Genomic DNA, 15924 nt, shown 5'->3' with positions numbered 1-15924 from the left:
TACAAGCATGCTCTGGTCCACAAGGTTTCTCCATTGGAAATGTTGGACCCTGATAGGCTGTGTCCCAACAAGTTGACATTTCCATCCACATCCACACCCCGCTCTGAGCCACAAGCTCCATCTCTGCAGGTGGGCTCTCCCATGGTCCACAACCACAGCCCCGTTCAGGAAACTCTGGGCATGTTGTTGGGGCACAAGAATGTCCTGCAGTGGAGAAGCCAACACACAGCCCTGGGCTGCTCTGCCCAGCAGTCATCCTCTTGCAGCCACAGTGGTGGGCCAATATTGAAGAGCTCTCCAGCAGCTTAGTGGGAGGCAGTGAGCTTAGGCTTAGCTGGGGGAGGATGCTCATCTGCTAACACCTCCTAGAAGCTACCCACAGCATATCTACAGTCCACAGCAAGAGACAAGATGCCTCAGAGGACCATCCTGCTCCATCTTCTGATATGTGTATGGAGCAGTTGCCTTGTGGGCGTGTTTATTTTGCTCCATTCACTACCCAGGCCCAGGCAGCCAGGTGGGACCAGGGCAGCATTCACATTACAGAAGCACATAATAGTTGGGGTTGGAAGGGACCTCTGGAGATCATCCAGTCCAACCCACCTGCTAAAGCAGGTTCACCAGAGCAGATCACACAGGAATGTGTCCAGGCAGGTTTGAATGTCTCCAGAGAAGGAGACTCCACAGCTTCTCTGGGCAGCCTGTTCCAGGCTCTGGCACCCTCAGAGTAAAGAGGTTTCTCCTCATATTCAGATGGAACCTCCTGTGCTTCAGTCTGTGCCCATGCCCCTCATCATATCGTTGGGCACCACTAAAAGGAGTCTGGTCCCATTATTCACCAGTCAGCCTCTGCAGTGTTGACTTCTGGAGATGAGCGGGTACCTCAGCACCCTCTGGAGGTGCAATTTGCCCAGCCTGCTCAGAACTGCTTTCAAACAAGATGAAGTGCATCCTAAATTCCCTTGGATGTACAGATTAGATCTCCATCAACTATAAAGGGAGCGTAATGAGACCTGTAGGTCTTTTACCTGTCTGCATATAGTCATATGGTTGTCCCCATGGGTGACTGAAGCTGAGTGAGATACAATAATAATTTGCATTAATGGAGGAAAAAACAGGGTGTGTGACACCTCCATGGGTGGAACAAGAAGAAAGACAGCAAAATGGGCTTAGGAGTGAAAAAAATTATCTGCCTCACAGACATGTCCCTGCTTGGTTGGGATCTGTGCTGACAATTGTTCAGGGCAGAGATGACCTCAGCGGTGGATGCCAGCTCCCAGAACAGGGTGGACGTTTAGTCCCAGGTCCTCGCTCCATCTAAAGCCAACCTGTAGGGTTAGTGGCACATCCCTGGACTCTCAGCACTGCCATGCAGTGACACAGCAAGCCAGATCATCTGGTGGCATTAGCTTTACCTATCTAACCTACCAGTGCACCAACTCAAAGCAGCATGCTGGCGGCAGCCCAAGGGAGATGTCATTTTTCAGGACAACTTGACATTTGCTCTAGAAGCATCTTTGTGAGTAGCTTAGTGTCCCGGCCTGGCATCAATCTGTTGTAGACACATGATGTATAATGCGAAGCAGAGCAGCGAATCTTCCTCCTTGGTGCTGAAAAGGGTGCCCTTGCACTTGGCTGTTGCTGATAACCTGTTGGATTACTCCTGCTGTTTTCTTCTTATTTCATTTCCTTATGATAAAATTGTCATTTATGTATTTTATCATTTATGCTTGATTGTCAGTCAGGTGTGATGGCTGTAGGGGAGGTTATTCTTTATGTTATACCTCCCAAAGATTTTGATGTCAAGTAATGTGACACCAGCAGGAGCAGATCTACTTCCATCAGTCGCTTTTCCCCCTTCCAATAAGATGACCACCACTGAAAAGGAGGGGGCACCCCTCAACGCAACTGCTTCTAATGTAGCAATTCTAAACATATTCCTGTACTGTCCTTTCAAAGGATATTACCTTAGCATGAGCCTTGAGAGGAAGGCTGTGTTCTCAATCCAAGTCTGTCTCCTGCCGTATCCATATGTCCCTTGTCCGCTTCCTTGTGATCACACAGTGGCCCACTCAGCTGAACAGTAACATGGCAGGGTTTGATCTCAGTTCTTCTGCTGACCTGAAAAGGGCTGTTCCTACAAGGTTGGGACCTCAGGGGGCTGTGAACATGGCCCATGAGCCCATACAACACCCGTGCCGGATGATGGGAGAGGAGCAGCACCACCCTGGAGTCCCCCCATCAGCTCCCCTCATGCCAGCACTGATCTCCTGAGGTAGACCCAGCTCACACCAGCAGGAAGGGAAAGGAGTCCTGCAGGTGCAGCTTGTACCAGCTTGCCAGGCAGCAGATCAGTGCAAAAGAATGTACCTACAAGTATAACTTCACAAATTGACCTCAGGGCCTCTGTCATTGCAGAACTATCGCCTCAGCTCACGCCCTGACCAAAAGTTGCCACACAGCAAATGTTTTGGGTGAAGTAATTTTTGAGAAGAGAAGCCAAGAGGACTTCTGCTCTGGCCTGGCTGCTCACTGTGCACATGGCCATGGGAGGGACAACCCAGGCTCCTCAACTAACCACCCAGCAGAGACCATCCATGACCTAGGGCATCCATCAGACCCCATTCTGCTGCAGGAACCTGCCAGGGACCTTTTCCTCTTCCCATGGTTTTCCTCTGGGAAGCAAAGCTATGGAGCTGGCCAGACAGAAGCAGAACATCCAGGAGGCTGGGGAGGACACCGCTTGCATCCACTTCCCAGTTTGGGTGCCTTCGTGGAGGAAATCAGTGTCCTGTCAGCAGAAAGCCTCACACAGACAACCCCTTTCTGCAGGAAGTGAAGAAGGATGGTCACCACAGTGGTCGCCATCTCCTCTTGAGCAACATCTGAGCAGTGTTGAGAACATGCCCACAGGTCCCCAGTGTTCACCAGGACATGGCACGAGGGTGATGGTCCCTGGCCAGATCCTGACACAAGGGGCTCAGTGTGGGAAACATGGCCCCGGGCCTGGCTCAGCCGCCCACTCACAGAATGTCTCCTGATACCCCACCACGCGGCTTCTCCTCTCAATGCCTTTGCTCCGCAGCCAGATCAAAAGGCATCCAGCCCACTGATGGCTCAGTTTTGTGTCAAAAGGCTCCCTGATTACCTCACCATTAGCTGCACCCATTAAACAAAATCCTAAAGGTTTTAGACAAAGCTGAGGTTTCAGATGAGAGGGCAAAGGAATGACTCAATGCCTTTAAACGCCAAAGTCTTCTCCTCCATCCTGTTTGTACAGCACCTAGCACAAGGGGTCCAGGTGCATGCCTAGGGCTCTGAAACACCGCCACAATTAAATAATAAGTGTAATAGCAGCTGTACTCCCACCAGCAGGGTTTTGTTTTATTATTTAGATATTCAGTTACGCTCGGTAGCAACTCTCGGAGATGCAGTTTGCTTCGGGAAGGTGGAGAATGACCCCTTGGTTGATCACTGGCAACCACCATTGCAGCAAGGGTCAGCCAGAAGCCCTTCGGCACTTGTCTCAATGCTGGTGAAAGCAAGGATGGAGCAGGAGGCAGCAGCCCCAGGGCCTTACGGTTCCTCAAGGGCTGGGGCAGGGCTGGGCAAGGGTTTTTCCATCTGATATTAGAAGCTTGTAGGGCCTATAAAAGTGGTGAATCCCCTCCATGGGACTTGTCCGAATGAGACCCCTGGCTGTAGGCATCTCTCCAGATATGAACATCAGGGGATAGCTGTCACAGTGGTGTCATCTAGAAGTGGGTGCAGGCAAAGGGGAGAAGGCAGGGGCACAAAAGCTGTCTTCTCCTCCCTTTCCACCTGGAGAATCAGCAAAAAACACCAAATTTCAACCCTAAAAAAAGAGCCTATACAAAACAAGCAGCACTGTGGTTTGGCAGCATTGCCTGAGGTTTGGGCTGATGATCGTTGACTCATCTTTGGGCGCTGAACCCAAGAGGAAGGCAACCTCCAGAAGGACAGGACTCCACAGGGACCTTGGAGACCCTCTGCCCAGCTCCTGGCATCGGTTAGCCACAGTCCCCCATGGACCCCATGGCTGGCTCCTGGGGCCAATGGGGCTCTTGGGAAGCAGCTCGCCCTCAGTCTGGTGCTTCTCCTGCCAGGTCCACCTCATGGTTCAGAGCAGTGGTGGGAACCACCTGCATTTATCACAGAAGAAATAGTGCCATCTACTGACATTAATAATTCTTTTCCTAGAAAGCGAGGGGCAGATGCCTATCTCCTTTATGCTGATGGGTATTTGGGCTCATGCCAGCCCAAGAAATGCACACACTGGGCCATACTGGTGGGGCAACCCCACAAGTGACCTACGTGAATGGCTGGGGTGCACAGGTAGCCCAAGACCACCACAGACATCCAGGGTGACCCTGTGGTTGGGGTGGTCTTGGCACCCGGGATGCAGACTCCCGAGCAGCCCCAGGACAACGGCTGGAGGGGAAATCAACTTCTTATTCCCTTCATTGTAATTGATTATCAAAGCTAAACCCCTCCAACAGGCTGTTCTTCAAGGGTTATACTCCATCCCACACAATTCCATAGTCCAGCTTTTTCCTCCCTGATCTATGGTCCTGTCTCCTCTGGTCCTGTGAGGTGCTAGAGTTACTGGGGCTCCTGAAGGAATTACTGGACAAAGTCCCTTTGCCACTATGGTAGTGGCTGAGATTTTTGTTTAATGGTCCTTCCCAGACTCATGAAAGCCTCAGCTCCCACCCAAGTCCCCAGGAGATAGCTCCATTCAGCACAATGATCCCTATAGAAGTTTCAGACAAGATATAAGGAAGAAATTTTTTACACTGAAACTGATGAAACACTGGGCCAGGTTGCCCAGAGAGGTGGTGGATGCCCCATCCCTGGAGACATCCCAGGCCAGGCTGGACGAGGCTCTGAGCAACCTGCTCTGGGTGAAGATGTCCCTACTCATGGCAGGGGTTGGACTAGGTGAGCTTTGACAGTCCCTTTGAACACAAACTATTCTATGATTCTATTTTATATATATATATATATATATATACACACTATATATAGATTGTATTTATAGGATAGACCAGCCCCACTCTTTTGGTCTGGCGCTGAGGCCATCTTCTCACGCAGGCGCCATGGCAGAAGACACCACCAGTCTCAGACGTTAGCAAGGCCAAAGTCACTGCTCATGGCCAGAACTGCTGGGAGAAACTCCTTCGTGGAATCATCCCTTCCCATGCAGGGAGACACCAAGGACCCTGGGTGAGGAGAGCCCCGTGTTGGTGAGGCGATCCCAACCCACCACCTCCACAGGGAGATGCAAGTTGCAGAAGACTGGGCTGAAAGAAGATGGCGTGAGCTGCGACGAGTTGCCGAAGCTTGATGGAGCTTGGCCTGGGAACAGCCTGTGGAAAGCGAAGCTGCTGATTTTCCAAGCTGACCTACCAATAGGGAAATCATCAAAGCAGGAGGCGCATTCCTGAGGTCTGATCCAGCGCGCCAAAGTCAAGGAAAGGTTCCCACTGAACTCAACGGACACTGGACCGTGGCCACGACACTTACATACAGACAAGATTTATTTATTGTTTTTCCCCATGGTTTTATCCAAGACTTCATCCCAGCAGGGCTCTGTCTCATCCTGCAATGAGGAAGTCAAATTTGTCTTACAGAGTCATTTTAACATAACAGATATCCAAATATATATAGTTAGAAACATTACCATGCATGTGCATGTATAAAAAACACATGTATATTATATACACATACAAGTAACCTTTTAAATGAGAGGCCAGTATAAAAAACAATCAGAGTAAACACTGCAATAATTCTAATTATGCAACATATTCTGCCTAACATATTTATTTTTAATGGTAGTCATTTTAATAGCTCTAAGGCCCTGAATTAGTCCAATATGTACTTAACAACGTTCACTTTAAATACGAATGTTAATGACTTTTCCAGAGGATCCAGTGCCTTGGATGAGCTTGCTGCACACCAGTATATTCTCCTCAACATGTTTACTTTTAATAACAGGTTTAATGATGCACTCGGGGCCTAATAACCGTGTTTAGTCACAAAGAGAAAAACCAGCTACAAAATACTTTCTCTAAAAACTAGGCTACAGGGGATTGCCGTGCCATTCCAAAGCCACAGCAGCCAGCCTTTAATGTGTCTTGATGTATTTCAGCTCTGCCCTGCTCTGCTGGGGACCCTGGCCACGGATGAGAAGACCTGACAGATTTTCGGAGCAGGTTTTGGGGTGATCTGGGGACCTTGCACAGTGGCCAAGCTATTTGGGGTGGAGGACCGGCGCCGAATGTGGCCTCGCCTCCTCCCACCCGCGATGCTCGGGGGTTGGATTTGGGGAGACACGCGAGGCGGGTTTCAAAGGAAAGTGTTTCTGGGCTCAGGCAGAGACGTCCTGGGGCTCTCGCTGACGTTGCCGGCAGAGACGTGCCAAAGGGGAGCACGTTTGAAAAAATCACACCCACCATCCATTAAAAAAAAAGAAAAGAATAAAAAAGAAAACACCAAAAAAAACTAACAACAACAACAAAACCCCAACTCCTACTTTTAGCTTTAAGCCACTCACCAAGAGCTGGAAACACAACCAAATTAAGAGGTGGGCGGCAGCTGCTCTCTGCTTTCATGCCCAGATCAACCCATTCCCAAGAGCCCACAGCCAACCCTGCTCACGTCTCAGCTCTCCCGGCTGGGGCCGGGGTCAGGCGGGACCCCTGGGAACATCCACCCCATCAGAGAGGACCTTTTGGCTCCCCAAAAACTGAGATTGACCCAGAGGTGGGGCTGGCAGGGCTCTGCTCTCCCTGGCTGTGTCCAGACATGTCTGAGCCCAGACTTGTGTCTGGACCCGTGAAATCTCACACACTGGGGAGATGCTCAGAGCCGCCTCCGCGACCTGCAGGCGTAGAACAAGCCTGGCCCATCCCTTTTTTGAAGGGCCAGCCCATGGGGTGTCACGTAAGTCCCCAATACATGGCAGGTTCACAGCAACATGTGCTGACAGGACTGGAGCTACCTTGGGGGCAACACACATCTCCCCAAAGTAAGAGCATCCCTGGGAGTGCATTTAGCACTGAAAACCCTTACACATGGTCCTAAACTTAACCACAGCAGATTTCATCAGGCTTCAGCTCCTCTCACATGAAAAACACTTGCAAGGCTTGAACCAGGTCGAATTTGTATACCGTCTGCCCCAGGGCCCGAGTGAAATGGGAGGGTGGAATCCAATAGCATGTTGTGCATAAAAAGATTATGCCAAAGATAACCTTATTGCTAATAATAACCCTGGAATCCGATCCTGTGAATAGGCCCTATTGAATGTTTGAACACAGGCATTCCTCGGTTAGGTTTTTCTGCCTACAAATATTTCTCCTGTGTCTTTAAATACTAATCACAGAATTCAGGCGAAGGCTTTTTATCTTCAAAGTGCTGCAAGAAAAAAAAATAATAATTCATTAATCAAAGATAATTAAAGGGCATAAATATGCTTCTTTTTTTCCAAGTGCGGGCAGCCAACCAATGCAGCGTGAAGCCATCGCGGGGACTCCGAGTATCTCTCCCGCCGCGAACGTGATTTTCCCAGAGCGGCGCCCGGGCAGTCGCTTTGCTTGTTCCCAGCAGCTCCGCTCAAGCTGTCTTCCTGACATGTGTTAGGCTGTATGTCTTGCCACGCAGGAAATAGGGTTTGAAGCTCACAGCCAGGAGCAAAAGCTGAGATTGAGGCTTTAATGAAGCTGGGATTGAGTGGCTAGGGTGGTTCAGTGAAGCAGTAAATGCAAACACATTATCACCTGAGAACTTGCTCCAATTTCACACCAATTAACTAGGAATGAGAGAGGAGGGCTGGGGCTGGCTGCAGAGATGGCTGATAATCCCGTGAATGGGCAGAAATGGCGCTTGTGCCAAAACTAGTTTGTTAGATAACGCCAGTCCCGGCAATTTTGTCTTGGGAAGCAAGCATGTCATTACCGGAGCTGCTTTTATTAACAAATATTAAAAACATTTACAGAAATACAGGTGCCTGTGAGGGAAGTATGGGTGGAAAGTAATAAAGCAATAGCTGATTGTTGCATTTCTCTGCCAATGCGTCATATCACAGGGCAGGGAGGGGTGAAGGGAGAGGAAGAAGAGGGCTGGGATGTAAAGGACGGCTGGTGCAAAGTCAGGAGCTCCTGGAGGGGAATATCCCATCTTCAAGGAGCCCCTTGGGATGCTCAGCCTGGATTTGGGGTGGACTTGACCCATCACCTGCAGAACTAGGTCTGAACCCCACAGGGAGGGCAGAACAGACCCCCCAAAATCACCTTGGTAGCAATGGTGGGACCTATTCCCATCACTGCCTGCACCCAGGACCCTGCTCACCTTCACCACTTTTTAAATATTTGAGCCATTTTCCTTTTTTTTTCCTACTGGCATTATTTCCAGGTTAGGAGTTAGAGTGGAAAATGGGGAAGAAGTATAGGGGAAGTGCTATTAGATGAATTTCTATGGATTAAACCAAATCACATCTTCTGTGTGTTGTGCCCCGTGTTGTCCCTTCATTAACTGCTGTGTTCAAATCTGTAAGCAGCCAGCCTGATCCTCTGAACCACACCAGCCATGAGATGTCCTGCAACCAGCAGGATGAACTAGAGCAATTTCTTGCATTTAGATGAACTCTTCTCTTCATTTAAAAATGCATCATTGGTAAAGAGGTTGCTACAAAAGCAAGGGCAAGAAACCATTGCTGAATTTCATGCTGACACATCAGGCTAGAGAAGATCTCAAGAAAAAAATGGGGTTTGGGTTCTTTTTTGCACTTGGAGAGGAAATATTTGAGAGATGGGGAGTTTCTCGTCTCTTGGGGAAGGTGGCGGGACAGGGCAGGGAACGCTCCTCATCCTCTTCAGCACAAAGGCAGATGGATGAGAGCGAAGCCATCCAGGCTCACCATCATGCTCAGCTGGCCCCATCCGTCAGAGGGACGTGAACAGCAGCAGCACCACCTTAAACCATGGCAAAACAATGGCCTGACTGGCAAATCACCCTGGTACCCTCAGACACGTGAGTCTGTACGGATTAACTCGGATGCTCTGAGGTTGGGCGCTCAAGCCGCACTTCGTTAGGGGAGTGCAAGAGACTGCAGCATTTTTAGAAGAGAAACTCTGTGTACACAGTGAACCCGGGGAAGGCCTGTTTCTCGAAAAGGGTTCCTCGGTGCTGTCCCAGCTTCTCTGCAGCCAGGCAGCACCTGGGAAGTTGTGTGATCCCTACAGCTGGTGGGGAGCTCTAACAAAATCATTGCAGGAAAGGTGAAAACAGGGAAAAAGGAGTCACTTTCATGCAATATTGGATTACTCCAGGCTACGGGAGGGACTGAGATATCTCTCTTTATCATCAGAAAAATGTATTCTCTGGCCATGGAGGATGCACACACAGCAAGGGACCAGCACAAACCATAATATCCCAAAATAACCCTTATGAAGGGAGACTGAGAGAGCTGGGGCTGTTCAGCCTGGAGAAGAGAAGCTGAGAGGGGAATCTCATCAATGTTTATAAATATCTCCAGGGTAGGTGTCAAGAGGATGGACCAGACTCCTTTCAGTGGCGTCCAACAACAGGATGAGGTGCAACAGGCACAGACTGAAGCACAGGAGGTTCCAGCTGAATATGAGAAGAAACTTCTTTACTTTGAGGTGCCAGAGCCTGGAACAAGCTGCCCAGAGAGGTTCTGGAGTCTCCTTCTCTGGAGACATTCAAACCCACCTGGACATATTCCTGTGTGATCTGCTCTGGTGAACCTGCTTTAGCAGGTGGGTTGGACTGGATGATCTCCAGAGGTCCCTTAACCCCCAACCACTCTATGGTTTGCCTCACTAAGAGCCAAGAAGAGTGCTGGGGCTGGGTGAAGTTGACACTTCACCTCTGGACACCACTCTGAGTCTGATTGTTGGCATGCTGCTCACTTCAGGTGTGGGTTCCCTTCTGAACAGGCTTGGGAGGGACGAAAAAGCCGTGGCTTGAATGAACAAGAATCATCATCTGCCAATCCCAGTCCTGGAGGATGCTCTCCTCTGAGGCAGATGGAGTGGGGTGCCAGGAAAACCCCTTACCACAGATGTCCAGCCATGGAGAGCAGGAACCTGTGCTCCTTCCCTCCTTGCAGGGTGCAAACCACTCTCCCAAGCAGGAGCAACACAGCCGAGCAGCAAATCTCCCATCCCATACACAACGGTTTGCCCAAGTCCTGGTGTGAATCCACAGGGCTCTTCCTGTCCGCTCTCTCTCCAGCCTGTAATTATCTTAAAGGCAACAATTAAAACTACTGAAACGCATGTGATGTGTTTAGGGAGCACAGCCCGGCTAATCCCCACAAGCATCCTGGCGCAGCGGAAGCAAGGAGCTCCCAGGGGCTGGATGCTGGTGCTTTGTGCAACAGGTAGGGACCGAGTGGAGCTGCAGAGGACCAAGCTCAGGGTGAGGAGGTGGTAGCACCCTAGTCCCCACCAGTGTGGGACCCCAAGAGTTGCCCGTGTGGCAGCACCCTACTGGATGGGCTGCGGGAGGGTGCCCCCAATCCTCACCCCATCTCGATGCTCCCCAGGGTTATTCAGAAAGTCAGCAGCAGCAAAGACCCCATCACCAAAAGCTGGAGCTTTTGCTTAAAGCTCTGATTGTAAACTTCAATGGCAAAAAAAAAGGTCACTTTTCTTTTTCTATATCGGTCCAGGACCTAGCACAGCAAGTCCCGCTCCGCCTCGTGTGGCAGGTGCCAAAATAATGTTGTTTATATATAGCCCGCTCTGCCTTCCCCGTGCTGTGCTGCAGCATCCCGCTGCCGTTTCATATTCATCTGCAAAAGGCTGTGCAAGCATCCACAATACTCTCTGCTCAAGGAGTCCCAAAGCAAAAGCAACAAGATGGATAGCAAAGAATTGCATGAAATATCACTGTCCTCCTGTACTCATCATTTATTAATTATATATTTTCCAGGAATCATAATTTTTTGCTATTTTTCTCAAAATGTCACCCTCCTGGAGACAATCTATATGTGATTTTCCACTCTGCTTTGTTTAAGAAGTGCTTTCTAACCTACCCTAAAAATACTGAACAGCTTTGGGAGCCCCAAAAGGCAAGGAAGCTAGGGAGCGAAAAGGAGAACACAAACTCTTTGTTCTCAGTATCTCGTGATCTTAAACTGCTCGGGGTGATCTCGGGGGTGTCAGGGCAAGGACAGAGCTGTGCAGGGCAGCCGCTGGCTCCTCTCTTTTCCCACCCTCTTGCTCAAGAAAGGCAACACTTTTCCTCTCCTCCATACAACCGTTTTTTCGTGATACAGTGTTTTAAAGATTTCTAGAATTTCCAAAATTCCTTAATTTGCTTCCTTTTGTAAAACTCACACACAGTTTTAACCATTTGGAATAAAACGGAGTCACTTTAGCTTTCAAATATTACTCTTATTCAGCTTTAAATAATTTTTAAATGTTTGTGCTCAAAATCAGCTCATTTTTTTGGTAGAACAAAGTCTTCTGTTACAGTCCAAACGAATTCAAATTCCTTTTCAATTAAATATTTAAATTCTGAATATGAGTTAGCTTCTTTTTTTTAATCGATCGCCTCCTCATTTCTCTCCTGTCCTTATTTCTGAAATGCAAACAGTTGGGATAAATCCTCTTCTGAGCCACTTCTGCTGCTGCTGACAGCGACATTCCCAAGGATGCTCCCAGCACAGTGGTCCCCCCTGCAGAGCGTCCCAGACCCCCTTCCCTCGCTCCCTATGCATACCCATCAGGCTGCATCAAAACCATGGGATAGACCCATCCACAGCGATGAGGGGACAGAAAATCCCATGATCAATCCAGTCTTGGGTTGGAATGACCCCAAAAGCGCTATGGCTGTTTTCTGGAGGAGTTGTTAAGGTGGAGGAGCATCACTTGGGGGGCCTGAAGAGCCATGCTGCCCCAAATCAGGGACCGCTTCTCAGGCAGGCAATGCAACTGTCTTATATTCTCTGTATATTTATTACACATACTCTACAGATCTCAGTTTATGAATTACACATATGCATCTTTAAATGCTTTTATTAAAAAAAGCAGTATGTATGCAGCTTTTGAACAGGTTCCCCACTGTCTTTGCCATGGTGAAGCTCTTTGCTGCTGTTGCTGATTTGGGGTGACCAGCAGCAGCTGGTTCTGTTCCCCCTGCACCTCCTCTTCTCCCTCCCCTGCTCCATGCTGTGGCTATGGGACAGAAACTTGTCTTTCATAGCCCAGCACCAACCAGGGCATCCTCCAGGTGAGCTGCATCTTCCCCCACTGCTCTCATAAGTGATACAGCCGATGGCCAATGTCACTTCATGTATTTATTGATTAACAGCAGCAGTTTGGATAAGCGAAGCCCAGTTGCCTTTGAGGGCAGGAATAATGTTGGAAGCAGCTGCCATTCAGCATCGCAGGCATACGGCAAATTTTATTTGGGGGTTGCCTTCCACCACGTGAGCATCTGACTTTTTTATTTCCATTACTAGAGGGCTCTAGTGCTGAGTTTCTATTTGAAGCCAGGGAGGTGAGAGGGCAGCAGGGCTGGTGGGAGCTGAGGTTTCCCCGGGAAGCCCACCCTGGGTTGGGAGATTAATTTTGCCCATGGGAGCAGCACAGGGACAGGGATTTACAGCAGTGCCTGTTTTTTTTTTCACAGCAAGGGTGAAAAAAGAAAATGAGGAAACCAAAAATCAAGTGGGAGGGATGGACTCTTATCTCCAGATCTTCAGATTGAGATGTTCATAAGCCAACAAGTTTTTTCTGGGCTTGATGAACGTGGCAGAGTGATGTTCAACAGCCTGTGTTGCACCGGAGATCCAACAAAGTGATCTCCTCTGCCTTTAAAATGTATGAAGCTGCAAAATCTTAAGGGCATATCAACTTACTTTGATTGCAGGGCTGAGATCTTGGAAGACGTATTCCTTTAATTTCCTTGAGCTGGTTGCTTTCCCCGTGAAGGACATGCACAGAGTGGTGAGTTTTCAATGGAAACTGGTTTTGCCTCATTTTCCACTTCTGTTACAAGGAAAGAAGTGCAGAGCTCCAGAGGCCTGCCTGCCTCTTTCTATGCAGACAGAAAGGGCTGGGTGTCTGTCTTTAATTACAGCCTGAAAGAACTGCATTTAAAAGACAACAGCAAGCTATTTAATTAATACTTATCATTAGCACACATAGGAATGCCTAGCAGCAAATTGCAACAACAAAGCAACTCCTTTTTTTTTTTTTTCCCTAGCACTTGGGATAAATTAATTTTAAAAAAGAGTAAACAAACCATTTGCACCAGATTTGAGATGTCTTTCTATGGAGTGGGAGTACTGGGATAGTAGGTATTACCCTAGGAGAGCAGAGATCTATGAGAACAGGCTTTTCAATCTCCAGCTCTCTTGGCCAAGAAGCTTATCTTCCTCTATCCATCTATCTACCTTTCTATCTTGGCATTTACAGTGGGCTCATCCCTCTGTCTGAGCGCCTACTTGTCTTCATACCTGTCCATAAATTACACGGTGCCCTCAGGGCATTATAAATAATAATTCAACTCCCAAACGTTCAGAACACTATTTTAAAGAATTGGCTTAGAATTTACTGCAAACTCCTCCTCCCAACCCATAAAGGTGACGTTGGAGCAGGACGTGACACCCCGGTCAGTGGAGGAAATGCCCCAAAATCAGTTCCTTGGGTGGGAAGGATGGGGTGGCCACAAGTTGGAAGATGGGGATGGACACCACTACATAGCACAGGAGAAGGCTGGACTGCTCTGCTCATGGAAAGCAGCATCCTCATCCACAGCTCACTGGGGATTTGTATTATCCCCCCAATTTTAGCTCAACCAACACTGCAGGCAGACAGTCATACCATGTCCCCCCTTAATTAATAGCACTCTTAACGGCACTGTTAGTGGCTGGAGTGATGAACCACAGTGTGGCTCTGCTGCTGCTGTCTCCATGGGGAGCAACACCAGGTGACGACCGCTAGCTGAGACAGATAGTTTAAAGGGTAGACCCCACGTGTAGCCAGGCATTCCCAACCCATGCTGGGACAAACACCCTAATCCCTTGTTGGACACACCAACAAATGGCTACAGGACAGCAAGATGCTTTGGTATGTCTAAGCTCTTGTGTGGAAACCTCCAGCTGAACCATGGGGAACCCTATTGCTCTATCCCAATACATTGCATTTCCATCCCAATACCTTGCATCTCCATCCCAATACAATACTTCCTACTTGAGGTACTTCGGGGATAGGACCACCTTGTCCCTTAGTGTGAAGGGTGTCCCAACCTCCAGAGAAACGTCCCTGGCAAGACATGGGGTCTCTGCAGATGATGGCCACTGGCCAGTGGGCAATGCTGTCTTCTAGGATGTATGGGTCAGATTTGCTAAGGGTGAGGAGCCTGAAACTGGAATTTTTGCTGGGCAAAAGTGTGAGCAGTCAATGTATGAGATTAATTATTCCACAAATCTGACCTGAACAGCTCTGAAAGGTGCAGAAGTAAACTATTGCTAACATGGGAACATGTCAAGCTGTCAAAGCTTGCAGAGCCTATCAAAATGTTGAGCAAGGAGGTACCACCTTTCTGCATGACATTCCTCCTTGTGTTTTCCATCTTGCCATCAAACAAAGCTGACCTTCCCTCTCAGTCAGAAACCTGAAGAGGAGCAAGCAGAGCCCTGAGCACACATTTTGGGGCAGAAGTGGGAGTTCCTGCTGTGGGAGCTGCCGGGGATGCCATGATCCCTGAGCAAGGTGGTGGGACACAGCAAGTTCATGAGGACAGGTCACATAGAATCACAGAATCACAGAATTGTAGAGATTGGAAGGGACCTCAAAAGCTCATCCAGTGCAATCCCCCTGCCGGAGCAGGAACACCCAGATGAGGTTACACAGGAAGGTGTCCAGGCGGGTTTGAACGTCTGCAGAGAAGGAGACTCCACAACCCCCCTGGGCAGCCTGTTCCAGTGTTCTGGCACCCTCACTGAGAAGAAGTTTCTTCTCAGATTTAAGTGGAACCTCTTATGTTCCGATTTGAACCCATTATCCCTTGTCCTGTCACTGGTTGTCACCGAGAAAAGCCTGGCTCCATCCTCCTGACACTCACCCTTTATACATTTGTAAACATTAATAAGGTCACCCCTCAGTCTCCTCTTCTCCAAACTCAAGAGCCCCAGCTCCCTCAGCCTTTCCTCACACGGGAGATGCTCCACTCCCTTCAGCATCTTGGTGGCTGCGCTGGACTCTCTGCAGCAGTTCCCTGTCCTGCTGGAACTGAGGGTCCAGAACTGGACACAATATTCCAGGTGTGGTCTCACCAGGGCAGAGTCGAGGGGCAGGAGAACCTCTCTGACCTACTGACCACCCCCTTCTAATCCACCTCAGGTACCATTGGCCTTCCTGGCCACCAGGACCCCCCAGGTCCCTTTCCCCTACACTGCACTCTAATAGGTCATTCCCCAATTTATAACGGAAGCTGGGGTTGTTCTTACCCAGATCCATCCCCACATCCTCCACTCAGGCTGCCACGGGCAACCATGCATTGCCCTCTGCAGAAGCATAACCTCCCTGCAAGTTGAGCCTGCCCATGCTCCCTCCGACTCTGCTCCGGGTGTCAAACAGGCTTTTCCTGCTACGCTTCTGCCCTGGAAATCTCAGAGAGAAGTTTTGTATTGTCCTGCCCCCCAAAAATCTGGTTTTGACTGGGGGAGAAGCAGCACCCTCACCCCATAGGGCTACCCTCAGGGATGGCTGAGAATTAAACCCCTTTTCACTCCACATGGGCATTGTCTGATGCCTTCCCTCAGTGAGGCTGGATCCTTTTCCATCCGGCTGATTGCTGGATGGAATATACCCCCAGAACATGGGGTTGTAATCGCCAAATTTGCTACTTGCAAAACACACAGGC

The sequence above is a fragment of the Nesoenas mayeri genome (assembly GCF_963082525.1).
Source record: "Nesoenas mayeri genome assembly, chromosome: 4".
NCBI classification, from domain to species: Eukaryota; Metazoa; Chordata; class Aves; order Columbiformes; family Columbidae; genus Nesoenas; species Nesoenas mayeri.
This window is presented reverse-complemented; position numbering follows the sequence as displayed.